General features: G+C 46.9%; 1 protein-coding gene across 9 annotated transcripts in view; it reads left to right on the top strand.

Moving 5' to 3' along the window:
• Positions 1 to 12,033, top strand: part of DOCK9 (dedicator of cytokinesis 9) — a 1,161,971-nt gene that overhangs the window by 483,118 nt on the left and 666,820 nt on the right. The window lies entirely within an intron of this gene.

Here is a 12,033-nt window from a genome sequence, read left to right as displayed (position 1 = left end):
CATCATGCGGAGGGGTTACCGCGTCAGACGCGCTGTGAAGAAACAAAATGGCGGTCACGGCTGACAGAAAGCCGCGGCCGCTCGTAATTGCTGCAAATACCCGTGTAAGATACGGAAATGCGCCTCCGTTGAAGTCAAAAGGTTCCCAGCATGTTCCGACTTGAGGAACTTCTCATATGGGTCGGCCAGCACAGGTGGAAGAGGGTGAATCCCTCGGCTGACTCGGAGCGCTCACACCAGAGCCGCCATCCGCGGCGGGCGCTAAGCCACGCCCCCTAGCTTTTATTTCTGTTCTTGGAGTTTTTGACCTTGAGATTTTTCCCCCGTGAAATGCTGTGTTTCTTCACAGCCAAGTTACTCATCTTTCTTACCAGTATTATAGTTTTAATACAAAGAAACAAAGAAATCTGAAATTGTGTTTCGAATAGTTTTGATTTCATTCTTGCTGAAGAGATTTTGAAGAACCTGGATGGCAAGAGGTTTGTTTCCGCTTTGGTTGATCGAGAGCAAACTTTGGTGGTCATTTTCCAGCATTAAAGCTGATCCAGTTTCTTCCGACAGTTTGATTATTGCTTTCATCTTTTAATGGTTCGAGTTGCATGGACCTCCCTCTGAATACTCCTCCAAGCAAGGGCGGCTCCTCTGTTATGGCGGAGGAGCTTCGCCCTACTGCTGGAACCAGCAGATGGATGCAAAGTGAAATGATAATAAAGCAATTCATAAAACTGCTTTATTTTCATTTTATTTTACTCCAGAGCCGCCGCTGAGACTTGGGGGGGAGGCGGGGGGGAGGATCAGGCGCAGGAGGAGTGGTGGGCTCAGGGCACTGCCAGTGCGCATGTAAGTTTGGCTGGCAGTCTTATGACAGACAGTCAAACCGATTTGCGCAATTGGATACCTCCAGGCTATTGCATGGAGATATCAGCAGGCTCAGGAGCACAGGCTCCCAGTCCCGGCTGGAGCGTGGAACCAGCCCGCTCCGCCCAAGCCCTACGCTTCACTCATGCTGGGTAATACCAGCATGAGAGTAGCATCTGGATTGGCGCAGGGAACTCTGAGACCCTGTGTGAACATCATCTAAAGAGGCGGCGGACGTCAGGCGGCAGGTACATTTTTGTTTTTGTTGTTTTATTCTCCAACCCCTACCTCTCCCTGCGCTGCCCCATCAATTTCCGAAGCTAGCGGCGGCCACTGTATCCAAGTAGGTTTAGTGTGCATTTCACACAGGGTATTGATTTTTGCTCCAAAATCTATGTACCCGTGAAAAATGTTGTATGCCTCCAATGCAGTGTATAAACCAGGGGTATCCAACCTTTTGTACAATAAAAGCTACTTATGTTCAGTGAAATTCTTCCCGAACTACTTACATTATTAGAAATATAATAATAACCACATAAAACAAGATTACATTAGTGGCCACCAAATGCAAAAGTACCCGCAGTGATCCCCACAGTGGATCAGACATGGCTGTAACAGTGATGTAAAAAAGGCTTTGTCAATGTGGAATGCCTCCACATGGGTAACGCATTGCTGCAACTTCCCTTGCATCAAGTTAATATCAGTAATAACTGCAAAATGGATGCTCCTACCAGTGTTGAAGTTCAGTACGGCTAAGATATTTTCATTAAATTTTTATGAAGCACAGCTTTGCTTCACTGTAAACATCCTCGCAAAATTGGCTGTTTGTTACATTCCCAGCTGTTAATAAGAATGAAAGTAAGATCATTGAAAATTAGGCATGGCACTGCACGTGAGGAGTGCAAAACAGTAAATTGATTCAGGAAAGTTGCTGGAGTGACAGGAATTTATGTTACAGTGAACTTCAGGTTTTGTTTTACTTGCTCAACCCAATTGAGGTGCACTGTTTTCTACTCAAAACAATAATAATTATATAAATGTTTTCGCAGATATTTCAGTTAGTACTGTGATAATTGAAAATATCAAAATGATCTGTCCCATGCCTCAATCACACTGTAGTCGCGATGCCACGCAGCCCCCTACCTTTAAAAACAGAAACTGTCCCAGGGTGGGGGCTCCATAAGGCATAATCAGGCTTGGGGGCACATAAAGTACATAGGACCCTGGGGATGGGGACAAAGGACTCTGGGGGATGGAAGGCCAGGTCTGTGGACACTCTCCTGCCTCGCATGGCCAAAAGCAGTGTGCAGTGTGTGATTGGCTGCATGCAGTGGGTTGGTGAGCAGGCCCTGTGGGCAATCCCCGCCACACACTACCAAAATCCCTGCGCAGCGTCGGGTAGGCTGCCATTGTTGAGGTCGGCCTCTGGGCCTGGCCACAGTCCAGGCCCTTTGGGCAACCGCCCTCTGTGCACAGCTGAATGTCGAGTGCAGGGTGGGGTTGGCTGCATGCGGGAGATTGGCCACAGGGCCTGGCCACAGGTCAGGGGCATGTTCTGCGGGAATTTGGATTTACGTATGTGTTGGACCTGGCCCTGTTTGGCAGGTTCACCCCGAAACTTTTTGCTTTTTCCTAGCCTGTTTCTGAAACCTGGGTTGGTGATTTTAGGCCTCTGCGCACTTTTTCACTGTGGTACAGTGTAAAGTGCGTGTGCTCTCGGTGTATGTTTGGTGAGTGACCTGCCCTCCTATAGGAATGAATGGGGAATATGTATGCCCATGGTAGTTCCTGATGTGTGGGGAGTGCAGGGTCGAGTTTGATATGTGAGAACTCGTGAGACTGAATGCTGCGTAATGGTGTATGCGGCATGATTGTGTCTAGTCTAGAAGTGCCACTTTTAGAAGTTGGCATATTTGTGTAGTCTGTGGCTGGCGTGTGATTGGCTGGTGAGCCTGGCCCAGGAGTGCCTGGGCCTGCTTGTGGATTGACTGTCTGGTTTGAGGATGACAGGGGCTGGGGAGCCCCAGAGGTTGTCTGAGTCAGCCCGTGGATGAAAGGCTGCATCTGCTGCCAGGGAAGTGGGAGGAGATAGCACCTGGGAGTGAATGAGGCTGGGCCTGCCTGCCACAATGCTGGCTCCACCTCTCCGCTGGGCGACTGTCACCTCTGTCCCTGACACTGAAAGGAGTTCCCTATAACCAGTTCTAGCTGGTTCTCACACTGCCTGCACAAAGACTTCAAAGACTTTTCTCTGGATAAAAAGGGGCTGTGTCCCCTTCCAAAATGTTCTTGTTTTCTAACTTGAATCCTGCCAGGGGCGTGCTGCTGCTTGGGCCCAAGGGAATCCCTGGGCCCTGCCCAGCCCTTGGACTCCTGAAGGACTTTGCTCTGCCCTGGGATCCTTTGGACCTTCTTTCTATCCCCCCCAGGACTTGCTGCATCCCCTGAAGAACTTCTGTGGACCCTTCTTGCTATAGGGGTCATTTCTAGGGGCCTGTGGGTGCTACCAGTGCCCCCAGCGCTATGGAAGCGCTTTATTTTGTCTCCTAGCGCTTGAGAGCGTTTTTGCTGAAGGGCGAGCGTGTCGCCGTCACGCATTTTGCGTGAGGATTGGCAGGTGCCTACCCTGCGACTTTGCCCGCTGATGTGATCATTTTGCGAGTGCCCACCTCGCTTCTCTATTTTATTTTAATAGCGAGGGTGCCCACCCCTCGTTATGCCCCTTTGTTCACCGCCGCGGCCCGAGCTGTGTTTCATGGCCGCCGGAGAGAAGCTTGTCTCTAGAGCCGTGCAGCCATTGGTCGGCTGCAGGAGGCTCGTTCTGCGAGCCGCGTGGTGATTGGGCAGCGTGAGAGGAGCTGCCACGTCATGAGGGGCTCGGCTAAAAGGCCGCGCTGGGATTGGCCCAGCGCTTGTGGTGCCCCGGGAAGAGAAGAAGAAGGCGCCCGGGAGATGGCGGCCGGTGCCGCCGGTGCGGGGCTCCCATTGCTGAGGGAGAGCCCCGCAGGCACCAGCCAGCAGTACGGAGAGGGCGGAGGGGGCGCGGGGCACATTGCCGGTGCCCGCCCCCGCCGCCAGTGAAGGATCGCCGGAGAAGTCCCCGAAGCCGGTGAGTCGAAGCCGGCTGGGGGGGGGGGAGAGGGGGAGTGAGGAGGCACATTGCTGGTGCCTTCACCCTGAGCGGCCCCACTTGATAGCAGGCCGCTCCAACATGGCGAGAGTTGTTCCTGAAGAGCCCTGAGAGGCTCCATGCCCGCGATATTGTTTTAGAGCCCTGTGAGGGCACCGGGGGCATTTGTTCTTTCGAGTCCCCCAAGGGGGGGCTCCACCGAAGGCACCAACATTTGTTGCAGAGCCCTGAGAAGGCTCTGGGGGCCATCTTTAGCTAGAAGGGGGCGTCGGGGCACATTGCCGGTGCCCGCCCCCTCCTGCCTGCGAGGTATTTGGGTAGAGCCCTGAGAGGCTCCCTGCCCCATGATGTTTAGAGCCCAGTGAGGCTTGGGGGACACCGGTGTTTTTAGAGCCTGTGTGGCTCCAACGGTTGGGTTAGGTCAGAGCCTGTGTAGGCTCCAACGGGGGCACGAGTGCTTCAGAGCCTGTGTGGCCCCAACAGTTGGCGCAGTTTGCGCCTAAGGGTCAGTGAGGACCCTGTCGCAGTTTGGATTCACAGCTGCCCAGCAATTAGTGGGCAGCTGCACCGTTTAGGTCTTGTGATGTTCCCAGGTGCCCAGCAAGTAGTGGGCACCTGCAACGTTTAGGTTTTGTTCCAGTGGCGCACCCCTGACTGGCGCTGCATGGCAGCGCGCCCTGACATTCTGGACACAGGGCTCTTTTAGTCCTTTTATTAGATGGGGGCTGGTATGTGATTTTATTTAGGCGCAATGTGATTATCTATGTGATGGTATTTGCCTAATGTGAGGTTTGCGCAATGTGATATGGTGCTAGGAAATGTAATGCATTTAATATGATTACGCACCTTGATCTTACACCTCTGAATGTTTTTAGGCATCATGTGTTTTTGCGCTATTAAGTTATGGTCTGGCACCTCTGAATGTTTTTAGGCATCATGTGTTTTCCTGTGTTGCACCTCTGAATGTTGTGATGCATCATGTGTAGTGTATTCTTGCTGATACCCCTAGATGTATTTTATTCTTAGGTGGTTGTTCTTTCCAGTACAGGTGGTCCTAGTGAGGTCCTGGTTCCCCTGCGTGACATTCTCCTAAGGTGTTTAGGGTTGCGTAGGTGGTACTTACCTGTTACCAGTAGTTACTGGTTGTGATTTATAACTGTTATTTTGTGCTATACTTATTCTAAGTTCTAAAAGTGCTATTTCTAAAAGTGTTGATTCTGACAGTGGCCCATGTGGCCCTGTCCTCGTGTAAATAATCCCTTATGAATATTGCCCGTGCCAATTGGCACAATGTACATGTGTGATTTTTATCTGATGTGTTTTGACAATACAAAAGTTATTTTCATATAACCTTGTGTGGAGTTCCTTTTGTGGTGTGCCTAGGATGTTGTTGCTGTTGTGTGCTGGCGCAAATGCTTTACACATTGCCTCTGAGTTTAGCCTTACTGCTCGTGCCAAGCTACCAAGGGGGTGAGCAGGGGTTATCTTGGCGTGTGACTTCCTTGCCCTGACTAGAATGGTTGTTTCTACCTGGCTTTGGCGTCAGCCTTAGCCTACCAGAAATAGCCAGTTCTAACAGTATGGTAATAAATTATTACCTTACGTTAAAAAAGCCTGGAAGTTCACTGAACAAAACAAAGCTTAAAGTAACGTTATAGTTAGGTGAAATGTTCAGTAACAATGTAAAGTTATAAAACTCTAAAAACCACAGAAATTCAACAGTTGTAGTTATAGTTATGTAAAGTAACTATGACTCGTGCCCTAAGGTAACTATAACTTGCACCCTCGCCATGCAATGCTAATTACCCCACATATTACATCACTCATGACATCTTCTATGACATCATTGATAATATTACTGCAACATTTCCAATAAAATTATTGATGAGGAAACTGTGCCAAGTGCGGGCGCGAGTTGTAGTTACCTTAGGACACGAGTTATAGTTACATGAGATAACAATAACTGTCGAGTTTCTGTGGTTTTTAGAGTTTAAAATGTTACGTTGTTACTGAACATTTCACCTAATTATAGTGTAACTTTAACCTTTTTTTTTTCAGTGATAATATATGAATATATATATATGTATATGTGTGTGTGTGTGTGTGTGTGTGTGTGTGTGTGTGTGTGTGTGTGTGTGTATATATATTCAAGTCAAGTCAAGTCAAACATAGCTTTATTCGGTTTCCAGTTAAGAATCCATAAAAGCACAAAAAGGATATACAAATAAATCCATCCCATTGTTTGTCGCAACTGGGTAGGTAAAGGTTCTAGAAAACAGATTTTTTGGCTTGCTATTAACTTTGTTTCAGTTTGATGAATCTTTTACGATACTTTACCAAAAAACATCTCATTCACCTCAGCTCCTTCCTGGACAGTTTTGCAGTAATCTGTCAAGTGGGAGCTGAGAAAGGGGGGGTCCATGCAATTTTTCTATAGGAACATTTTATACAACTACAGGTAAAAGAACTGAATTGAATGACACCAAATTCTGCAGAGAGCTGGATCTTTACCTAGAAGGCATTCTCTTGGTGATTCGGGGTACATCCGTTCAGTAGTTGAGAAATTAAGGTTCAAAATGTATGAATATATCACTCTGGACAGCCAGCAGATCTAAAAGTTCAAAGATAAGATCTGATTGGCTGCAACCATCTCTACAAAAATGTGCCAGCAGCAATTTTAGGACTCATGGACTCAGTTCCTTGTCTTGTAAAAATATTTTTTAATGCATTTAGGGGGGGAGTGTAGGGAAATCCTACCTCCCGCGCCTAGTGGGAGGAGGCCAAAATATTTTCTTTTTTAAATGGGACTGTGGATCAGCAGAGGATCTGTGGTTCTGAAAAAAAAAAAGCACTGGCTCCTGCCCTTTCAAAATATAATAACTTGGAGTGTGCCAGGTCCTTGCAGGTCCGTGCAATCTATTTTATAAGGAGGAGGCGTGCGCCCCCCTCTCTGAGCCTAACGAAGACCCTGAGGACCCCATCCTGGGCAGATATTCTCTTTAGAGGTGGAGGCTTGCAGCCCTGCTCCCCAATCCTTAAGGCCCGAAGACCCCAACCACAGGCTCAGTAAGTTTATTTTAGGTTGGGAGGGGGGGGGGTGACCCACTCTTCCAGAGCTTACGAGAGGTCACAGGAACCCCTGGCAAGGCCAGTTCTTTTTTTATAGGGAAGGAGGTGTCGGGCCCCATTCCCTGAGCCATAATCTGGCCCCGGGGCCTCAATCCCCCAGGATACCCATTCAAAGCAGTGTCTCAGGAACCCCATCCCCATGGACACTGCTGCCCCCTGCCCAGAAGAGTGTGGGCAAAGAGTCTAAGCCTGCACTCTCCTGGGCAGGGACCACAAATTTGCTCCTGCCTGTCGGGAACAGAGACAAAACTGCTCCTTCCCGGGTGGGAGCAAAGGAATGGAGCCAGCTCCCGCTGAGACCCACAATAGGTGCTGACTACGGGGTCCTGGAGCTTCCCCCGCAGACCCCAAGTTTGAAACAAACTGCTGTGGTTGCCCTCTTTAAAAAAATGTCCGGGTGCTGGCTGCACCCACTATAGGGGCTGGCCGGGGAGTCGGCAGGGGCCGCAGAGGGCTTTGGGCTCCCCTCGCAGCCCCCAACATGGGAAATGTTGTGGGTGCCCGAGTGGGCACTACAGCACTTACTTTAAAAATAATGGCCCTCTCCCGCCATTATGATGATTGCAATATGTGCCTGAGTTGGACTCATTATTTTATTAAAAAAGATTCAAAAAGTTGGTATAGTTAGATTTAGTTCATTCCACTTGCGACAATTACTGATTTCTGCAATTCAATATATTTGTTTGCTAGCTATATTATGTTTTCATTTGTTTTTTCTTTTCATTTAATGATGGTCAGGTAAAATTCAGGATGGGCTGAAATGTAACGTTTTTGACTTGGCCCTCTCGGCAAGGTCACCCCCAAACATTTTGCCTTATACCCTCCTAATTATGTTGAATTTGTTTTTGCTGGCTCTAGTACTCTGTGCGCTTTACTGCTGCTAACCAGTGCTAAACTGCGTGTGCTCACTCCTCTAAACATGGTGAAATTAGCCTATCCCTGATTGGCATATTTAATTTACTTATAAGTCCCTCATAATGTGGTATACCATATCCAGGGTCTGTAAATTCATTGCTACTAGTGGGCCTGCGGCCCTTATTGTGTCATTCACTTAAGTAGCCCTTAAAACATGGCCCAGGCCTGCCATTACAGCCTGAATGCGATTTTAAACTGCCGGTTTTAATTGACAGTATAACCTCTAAGCCAAGCGATAAACTCCCCTTTAATTAGGGCAGGGTGCATTTTAAGTAAAAGGTTGGACATGTACTTTTAAGTTTTACATGCCCTGTTAGTGAAAAACCCCTACATTTGTTTTTCACTACTGAGAGGACTAACTGCCCCATAGGATAACATTGGGTTGCCTTATTATATGTAATAAGTGCTAACTTTTGATTGGAACAGGTTAGCATTTCTCCTTTGGTATCTATGAATTTATTATTAAAAATCCTCTTCAATGGAAAAGTCAGATTTAAAATAAAAATTTTGAAAACGCCTCTTTTAGAAAGTTGGCATTTTCCTACCCTTTGCTATTTGGTGCCTGCAGCCGGTCATATGACTGGGTATAGTTAGCAGTTGGACTTTGTTATTTCCTCACAGACAGTCACACAGTAGATGAATTAGGTATGCCTGAATGCGCCATCTGCTGGCAGGATGGAGGGCGGAGCTGGCACAGTCCCACTTGCAGATGAATAGGCTATGCTCTGCCTTCACACAAAGGACTTGTCACCACTGCATTGGCCCTGCAGCCAGCTTGGAGCCAAAGCAGGGGAGTAAGGAAATTCCAAACACTTAAAAGGAAAACTTATAGGAACTTCTCCTACTTCAAAGAAGGCACCAGGTTTAAAAAATAGGACCGAAAGACCCACTCTTCATTTCACTTTCTGGACCTTTGGAAGGACTTTCAGAGGTCTGTCTGCTGCCCTGGCCTGCTGTGTACTCCTCAGGACTGATTTGCTGCATCTTGAAGCACTGCTTTGGTGCCTGCCTTGAGCCATCAGAGGCCCTGCTGCTTGAGCCCTGCTCCAGCACTTGAACCCAGGACTGCCAGAGTGATTCCAAGGGTTAGTTTGCTGGCCTCCCGATCAGAGCCTCAGGGACTTAAAGGAATTCCACCATCTTAACCTTCATCTGACCAAGCCCAGTGAGCACTGAACCCCGAGTGGAGCCCCTCCAGTCCTGGACCCTTGGTTGTGGTGTTAAAGGTGCCCAGATAGCCAAAAACTAAAACTTGGGACTTAAAACGTTTTTGCTATAAACTGCTCTGAGAACTGAGGGAAGAGCGGGACCAACCTGTTTCTCTATCCACCCAAGGTGCATGGCCGATCGGCCTGACTTTGTGGTAGCTAATGCTATATTCTTCTGTGCACAGCAAATCCTTTGCCAAATGGGTAGCCGGCCTCCTGGGGCTCTACATTCTCAGAATATTTTCTTGAGAATTTCTTCTAAGTCCGAAGACTGGGCCCAATCCACTTCTTTTATCCGACCTGCGCTCCATCGCTGTCAGCCATATTTTTTTTACTTTGAACCGGTCTCATGGAACTAGATGTCCGCGGTTGGTGCTTTGATCTTTTAGGCACGAGTTTTAAACCTAAACTTAAAAAATTCTTAACTCTTAATTGATTGGATTTCTGTCATTTTGGTGTCAAATAATATTACAATTTACTCTATTTTTCTAAATTGGTGTGGGATTTTTCTTGTGTTGTGTTTTCAATGCACTACTGTTTGGGTGCTTTATAAATAATTTTCACATTGCCTCTAAGTTAAGTCTTACTACTTTCTGTCCTAAGCTACCAAGGGTTAAAAACAAGTTTATTTGTGGTTCACCCTGACCGGGATTATGGCTGTTACTTGAACAGGGGCCACCCTCCATTCAACCAACAACTCAATTTCTCACATGATGTATTTAGAACCCCCTTACTTGAATGTTCACTAGAATTACTTCAACTAAATAAATATAAATATTTGCTGTAGCTAAGTTATAAGAACCAGTGGTGGCTACCATGTACGAGTAGAGCTGACAAAAAAATTAAAATGAAACACTTACCCACCGATGCGACGTGACACCCTCCTTGGGTCTTCTGGTAGGCTTCAATGAGGGACCAGGCAGCAAACTCTCCTAACCAGTCCTGCCGCTGCTGTAACCAGCATGAGAGCAATGCCAGGATTGGATGGAGGTGCCTCACTCAGCGCTCCAGAGAGCACAGGAGACTTGCGCTTTCTCTATTCCAGCTGTCTAAACAGCCAGGTTAGAGAACTTTAAAATGCGCATGTCTGGCTGGCCATCTCAAGACTGCCGGTCAAACAGACTTGTGCATTTTAAAGTGCACAGATCCCTGCTGCTGCTACTCGGCACTGCAGCACTGGCCCCGCCCTACCCTGCCCTGTCACTCAGTTCATGAGGAGTCGGTTGTTGAAAATTAAACTCTACTAAATAAACTTTATTATCATTTTATTTTTCAGCTCTGGAATGGGGCTTTCTTAGTGGGACAACTCTTCTCCGAACAAACTGAGTAGCCACCCCTGATAAAGACTCAAGCTAAAATGTTTACCAATCTCTGCCAATTAATTTTCAGTTATGGCTGGAGCTATGCTGTCAACAGAATTGATATTTTGTTAATTAAACTACTTTATATGATGGATGGTAGGAACTTTGTAGCTCCCAGCACATTTCGCAACTATACCTCATGGAAATATGAGGAAAATGTCTGGTTTTAGCCAAAGTTTGAGGTTTGCAAGGCATTCTAAGTTAGAATTTTTCCCTAAGGCATTATCATAATACTACAAAGAGTAAAAGAGAATTAAAGTGAAATGTAGTTGTTAGATTTGTCATCCTTAGGGTGGTCTTCCCACAAACGTTACACTTTTGAACTCCAAGTTTTGCTGAATCTTTTTGTTGGCCTTAGGACTCTCAGCACTTAACCACTGCTGATCAATGCTAAAGTGCACGTGCTTCTACCCTAAAGATGTGTGTAATTGGTGTATAAATGATTGGCACATTTAATTTACCTGTAAGTTCCTTGCAAAGTGGTATGCCACATGCACCTGGCCTGTAAGTTAAATGCTACCAGTGGGCCTTCAGGGCTAATTGTGCCTCCCACCCAAGTAAGCCTTCAAACCTGTCTCGGGCTTGCCATTGCAGGGCCTGTATGTGCAGCTTACTGCCAATTCGACTTGGTATTTAAAAATCCTGGCCAAGCCTTAAACTCCCCTTTTGGTACATATAAACCACCCCTAAGGTAGGCCCTAGATAGCCCTGAGAGCAGGGTGCTATGTAAGTAAAAGGTAATACATGTACTTTTATGTTTTGCATATCCTGGTAGTGACAAACAGCTAAAATCGTTTTGAACTACTATTTAGGAATTCCCTTATATACTTTTAAGTGGTAATTCCTGATCAGAAAGGAGTAGCTACTTCATGGTTTATATCTTTGGAATGGTAATGATAAATCCTCCATACTAGTGAAGTTGGATTTAACATTACTGTTTTAGAAATGCCACTTCTAGAAAGTGGACATTTTTCTGCACCTACTGCTCTATGTGCTTTGCAGCATGTCTCCAATTCATGTTGAGGAAGGGTGACAGCAACACTTTGTGCATTCCCTCTAGACAGCCACAAACACAGGAAGGATAAGTGTGTCTAAGTACCCGTTTACATATGTCTGCGTTCTGAATAGGTAGTGTCCTGCTCCCACACAAAAAGGCTGATTTACCACCCATAAATAGCCTGGTACACAGGGCTGGATTGAAAGAAGGAGCTGTGCACTTCAAAGAGCTGCTTTGAAGTAACCCCAACATCAAAGGCACCAACACTTCCACTGAATAGTTAGTATCCTATCCCCACACAAAGGGCTGATTTACCCCCCATAGGTAGCCTGGCAGGTAGGTTTGGATTGAAAGAGGGCCCTGTGCACTGCAGGGAGCTGCTTTGAAGTCACCCCCACATCAACAGATTGCCCTGCGACCTGCTGCTCTCTGACT

This window comes from Lissotriton helveticus, chromosome 8, assembly GCF_964261635.1.
Source record: "Lissotriton helveticus chromosome 8, aLisHel1.1, whole genome shotgun sequence".
NCBI classification, from domain to species: Eukaryota; Metazoa; Chordata; class Amphibia; order Caudata; family Salamandridae; genus Lissotriton; species Lissotriton helveticus.
Note: the sequence above shows the minus strand (reverse complement) of the source record. Positions and strands in the feature narration are given on the sequence as shown.